General features: G+C 42.4%; 1 long non-coding RNA gene across 1 annotated transcript; it reads right to left on the bottom strand.

Moving 5' to 3' along the window:
* Positions 1–517: 517 nt before the first annotated feature.
* LOC112976602 lies at positions 518–6,402 on the bottom strand. Its single transcript, XR_003257093.1, has 4 exons — positions 6,355–6,402; positions 6,214–6,269; positions 4,062–4,149; positions 518–690 (listed from the first exon to the last, which is right to left on the bottom strand). It is a non-coding gene; the product is annotated as an uncharacterized LOC112976602 (long non-coding RNA).

The following is a 6,402-nucleotide window of genomic DNA, read 5'->3' as shown; positions in this document are numbered from 1 at the left end:
GCTTACGGGAGCGATCGACCCCTCGCCGCAGAGGCGGCGGTCCGCACCCACCGTCACCGCCACCGCCACCGCCCGCTCAACGGCCGCGAGGCCTCCAGGACGCGGCGCTACGGTGCACCGAGGCGGCAGCTATGAGAAGGAGGTACGAGCTTGGCCTGTGGTCGACCCCACGGTAACCGCTGTGTGGCGCCGGGAGCGTAACCCAACGCTTTGCTGCGAAGGGACCTTGGAGCTCTTAGGAGAGCGCATGCCGAGAGAGCCCCTCCTTAATAGCTGCAACCAAACCCCACAGCCCATGCCTGGGAGCCTCCAGGTTAAACTCCGCAGCGTTTTAACACTCAGACCCCGACTTGCACTGCCAAAAAAGAGAAGTTTCAATTTATTCTCACACATTACTACCAARCCAGCAGCTGCATTTAGGCTACATAAGGTCACAAGTGGCCTTCAGTAAGAGTTTCAATTCCAGTATAATCTGGTAATGCAATTTTTAGCACAAAACCTTCAGTTAGAGAAAGTATGACATCTTAACAAAAAAGATTTATTCTGACTAAACAAAATGTACAAGGTTTTTCAAATGACAGTGAGTTTTCTTGACTCTCTGAAGCCAGCAGATCCATTGAATAACTTGACCACTTTTTCCAGCAGCTTGATCAAACTACTTTTTGCCAGACTTCTTGATTCCACCGCTAGCTGCCAAAAGAAACAACACAACTGTTTAGACAATTTTTACACCTTAGCTACAGATTTAGTTCCTTAGAGTCGATTCCCCACTAGACTACCTGTAAAACTCACTTTCCCACTGGTAAACTTTAACAACACTGCTGTTTGTTTGCATTATATTCCCAACTTACTACCTGAGTGAATTGTTTTCTCATGTTACTGTTATGTTTGTGATCACACATGCCTTACTCTGAATAACTTTACATGAGAGACTAGCTTTCTCATGGAACCGAATACACCTCTTAAATTTACAAAAGCGCTAAGTATTTCAGCAATTCCTTTGTGCCTCTGAGGATACTCTCCATTGGTTACTTCTTTAGCAGCAGTATAATCACAATGAAAAAACCCTTGAATTAGCATACATATTTGTCTGTTTCTGTTCTACTGAATGCAGTTGGGCTGCACAGCAATAACAGACAAATTTCAGCCCRTAAGTGCAAGAGAAACGAGAATATATGTTAGAAAACTTGGTTAATGCCTTGTTAAGTCTTAGGCTTTTTCCTCCTCACTCAACATATATAAGGAAGAAAGCAATACAGTTACATGCTCAAGGGCATTTGCTGACCAATCCACAGTAATTAAARGTCAGTCCTTATTTCTGTACTTTTCTGTCTGAGTTAAATAGCTGCCATCCTGCCAGAGAGGCAATCAAGTGAATAGTGTTTGGTGATTTCCTGATCATCCCTGCTTGTCAAATCATATTTATGACTATGGGAATAAAAGCATCAGTACTCCTACAGCAGTCAAAGTCCCCAGTTGGGATCAAAGCTCTACTGAAGCAGATACTAGAATTACAAGAGCATCTGTTCTGTGTAGTCCCTATCATTGAAGAGACTAAAGCAAGGTGAAAGAACACAATGTATTAGCACACTAAAAAGTGCAGTGTAGTTGTAAATGCTGTTTTTTAGAGCACATGTAGTATATGATCAATGGAAAACAGACAAGAATATCAAGGCTACAGCAAGATAGGCTGGCAGGCAACAGCAGACTGTGTGCCCTAGTATAGTCATTCTAACAGYGTGGCCTTGCTCAGCCTCTTGGGAATAGTCTAGCCAACACAATAACATAACAATTGCTATCTGCTTTGGCAAGCATTGGATGAGGACCAGATGACTGAAATTCAATCTAGAAAAAGGCAGAGTAATAATGGCAGCAAAGTACTATCAAGAAATATTTAAGTACTCACAGCTGAAATGCCCTACAGAGAACAAGTTTATGGTGGTAAGGCCACAGGAAAGAAGGCTCAATGATTTTTTTGCAACAGTCCATACTATAACTATCATCACAGCCACCATGTCAGAGGACTCATGGACTGTCCACGTACCTCCCAGATACAGAAAGGAACTAGAAAGGAACTGGGAACCTACAGACCAGTGAGTCTAACTTCCATCTCAAGCAAGATACAAGGGTCTGTAATAAAGCAAAGGGATAAACAAGTCTTTTGCACATTAACAAGACTTGTGTAGATGGTAAATCCTTCCTCACTAACCTGCTGGAACTCTATGAGGGTATCATTAACCATGTAGATAAAGAAAATCCAGGGGACATAATATTTTCAAACAACATTTGGYGAGATTCCATAGCAATGGAAACTAAGTTGCTGTGGGATTGCTGGAAAGGCCCTTCTAGGACTTTTCAGGGATTGAAAGCTTGCTAAAGAATAGGAAGCAAAGGGTAATGTTTAATGGTCTTTATAGAATGGAAAAGATTCAACAGCTGGGTCCTGCAAAAAGCAGTGCTGGGATAAGTTTTATTGAACATCTTTGTCAGTGACATGGACAACAGAGCAGACAGTGGAATCTCCAGTTTTGCAGATCATGCTAAGCTCCTGTGGCTACTCAAATGCCTCACCAATGATAAGGAATTTCAGAAGGACTTTAAAACACRGTGCACAGAAAAGCTTAAACCATGCTGACATGACACTGAACTCGGAAGCAGCAGTTACAACTCAGGAATGAATTGTCATTCATTGATTACAGAGCTGTGAAATCATCTCAGTGTGCAGCAGGAAAAAAGCCAGCAAAAATTGGATGGCATCAGAAAGGATACWGAGATCATTATTTCACCACTGTGTAAAACCTTGGTGTACACATCTTGAGTACTAAGTGCAGTTTGGTCTCCACATCTCAAGAAGGATGTAGTATGATTAGTAAAGACGCAGRGAAGGGCAGCTAAAATGACTATGGGGGTGCAGCAGCTGGCTTTCAAACAGAAGCCAAAAAGGTTCAAATTCTTCGGTATGGAGACAAGAAGACTAGGAGGGAATTTGATCAAGGCTTACAAAATTGTAAGGGCAGAAGGGAAGAATAACACAGAACCATGATTCASAAAATCCTACAATAGTAGAATTAGGGTCACTCACTAAAACAAGCATTTACTTTCAGGAAACCAAACACATGATGGGTAATGAACTTCTGTAACTTGTTGGCGTGGAAGGCTGTGGAAGCAGAACGTATCACTGGGTTCAGAAAGGGATTAGTTGAATTGATGGACCACAGGTCAAAAACACACCTAGAATGAATAGGCAGGGATGTACCCTTTAATGTTCCTAATGCTATAACTGCRAATGATGGAGTACAAGGCAAGCAGACACACTCGCGTGCTCTTCATTAACGGCATCTCCTACTCCTGCTGTTCTAGACAAAGACTAGGCCAGGTGGACCGTCAGTCTGAACCACTACAGCATTTCTGACATTCTGCCTTGCTTCTGACTGATGTGGACAAGTGTACTTCATCACATCTCCTCCTGAAGTAGTTTCTTGTGTGAACGCTATGCAGCGCAGACGTACAGCTATATGCCCGAGCTGCACAGAAACAGAGCTTGGCAATACACTCTGTGACAGAGTGCATTTTACAGTCACTTAGGCAAAACAGTTGAAGCCAGACTAAGTTACAAGTCGCAGGTTTTCTTCTGCCAGGAATCTTCTGCTCATGAAAAAATTAATCTCTAAGAGAACAAAGACTGGATTTGTTAAATGTTTAGGACTGTGGCAAAGCCTACATGTTTCTTAATATATCTGGAAAGAAAAGACTGAGTGTACTAAAGGAAGGGCGGAAATGCCTCTGCACCACCCCCCTAGAAGTTAGCTTGCCAGGCATACTGTTGTACCTGTTAAACCAGAGCTTGTATCAGTGATTTGGGGGTGAAACTACATAATCACAAAAAATAAATACATAAAATAGCCACCATTTTTTACTTATCATCTGCAGCTGCCATCAACTTAATGAGGTATGTTAAATAACTTAAAGGTGCATGACTTTTGCGTTTGTCAAGAAAAAAATTAAATTTTTGAAGCCAGCCAGCCCCTCARTTTTTCCTATCATTATGGCACCTCACTTACTGAGGGGCCCTTTTCCAGCAGCTTTTGCTTTCATCTCCTCAAGTTTCTTTTGCTCCTCCTTCTGCTTTTGTTTAAATGCCAGATCTGCCTAAAGAAAAGAACAACAGTGTTTGTTAACATCTCCTCTCAAGAAAATAAACAATAAAAACCTAACACACTAAACAGAAGCAAGATGGCTGCATACTATTAAATATGGAAAAMCTTTCAGAACTGTGAAAAAGGGTTTTTTGCTGTACCAGAACACAGAGCTTTAACTCTGTGTGCATACTTCTGAAATTAAAGTAGTATCATTGCCCACACCATAGTCTTATTCTGCCTTCTGAGTGACAGATATGTGCACTATAACCATTCATTAATATGCTACCACTGATATTAGGAACCTAGCACRTAAGCACTGTCTAACAATAAAATTAGGGTTAAATAGGGCATTAAAAAGGTTATTTTTACCTTAAAAGTATTTTTAAAAATCCTTCTGCAATATGTTAATATTTTTGCAGTTTTCCTTTAAAGACTCTTTAATAAATTTGTATAATTTATCCCACACTAATTCCAAGAAAAGTAATGTGACTGCTGACAAATCCTACATGCRAGTCAACTGTTGAACATCCCTGCTAGAACAGCCTCCAGAATTCAGCAGAGCTGAGACATATTCGATCCTTTAGATGAATATTTTTCATAGACAACAAGGCTGAAAGGGACTCTAGCCGTCTTGCTTGGCACTCRGGATTTTTGGGTAACTAACCTGAGTATCTTAAACAACTGAGATTCTACAGATTTCTCACTAACCTAGTCCATGGCTCARATGTCTTTACAATTGGAAAGATTTCCTCTTCTTTAATCTAAAGCTTGCCTTGCTACGTATAAGCCTATTATCTATTCTATTTATGTCACACACAACAGAATATTCTGCTTCTCTCTGCAGGTTTTCCCCTTGGGTTTCTCTTCTGTAGACTAATGCCTTTCCTAGTAAATCATTCTCTCCCATTCATCCATATCATTTTGTGTTTTTTTTTAAACATACACTGCGATGCCCACATGTGCTTGCAGTACTGAGAGGAAAAAAAAAGATTACATTCTGTTTGACACATGAAGCTTTGTTCAGACATCTTGTATGATTTTTTTCTTTTGCAACACCTGATTTTGCTGGTTCATGTTCTAACAGTACTATCTAAGGTATGGTCTAAGTCTCAAAGTCTAATAKGATCTAGATCATGCAGACCTGCAGTTTAGCCAGTCATTCTCTCTGTGTTTTACAAGATGATTATCCTTACCAAGGAAAGGGACTTAGCACATATGCTTGATTAAATACATCAAGATTTTTTTCAAATTTTCTCCAATTTGTTAAGATTACTTTGAACACTAATCTTGTTCYCTGATGGTCTGTGGGCCCTCCAAATTTTCTGTTGTCTACCAAGAGAATAAGCAGCATGGTCAGTAAGTTAGTCAATCAACCAAATCAGTAATTAAAACATTACTAGAATCTGATCCAAGCCAAAATCTTGCAAAACCCTATTCAATACATCCTAGTCAGGCACRGAATTGTTAGTTACTGTCTTTAGAGTGTGACATTCCAGCCAGTCACACGCTCACCTTGCATCATTTTAAGCCTTTCTAGAACATGTTCCTAACTGGCTTCAGAGAATGTTGATGGTGGGTTAGCATCAAGAACCTCGCATCTACTGTTTTTCTTCTCATGTGCATAGTGCTACCCCGCTATAGAAAAAGAATTTGCTTGGGTTTGCCACAGTTTTACTAAAATCCATACTGGCTATTCCTCGTTATGGTATTATGACCTGGATGCTTGTAAGCCAGCTTCAGTTGACYGTAATATTTCTCTAGGAATAAGAGTAAACTCATTTAAAAACCTATAGGTTTCTTTTCCCTTTTCAAAGCGGCATCATATTTGTCCTTTTCCAGCCACTGGTGCCTCATCTATCCTTCACGATTCTCAGAAATACCAGCTTAAGCACATCCTGTTACGAACGCGAGCGTTACAGCCAGGCTGCCCGGGTTTCATAAAGCGGCGTTCCCGCGGAAAGCTCCGCCGCGCTGCCGGGGCAGAGTTAAGGCAGGGGARGAAGCGCCTTCGCCCCCCGCCCAGAGAGGCCGCAGCCGCCGCGGGCCCCGGCCCGCCCCCCCGGCGGGGCCCTACCTCATCCAGGTCCTTCGACTGCTTCTTCGGCTGCTTCAGCGGCTTCTTCTTGCCGCCTGCAAAAAGAGACGAGACAGTGAGGCCGCGGGAGCGCGGAGCCGCGGCGGCGCCCGGGCCCCCACCGGCACGGCCCACCCTTACCCTCTCGGCCCGACATGGCGCCCGCTCCGCCGCGCTGCCGGCGCCCCC

This window comes from Apteryx rowi, unplaced genomic scaffold (genome assembly GCF_003343035.1).
Source record: "Apteryx rowi isolate R43461 unplaced genomic scaffold, aptRow1 scaffold_75, whole genome shotgun sequence".
Lineage (NCBI taxonomy): Eukaryota > Metazoa > Chordata > Aves > Apterygiformes > Apterygidae > Apteryx > Apteryx rowi.
Note: the sequence above shows the minus strand (reverse complement) of the source record. Positions and strands in the feature narration are given on the sequence as shown.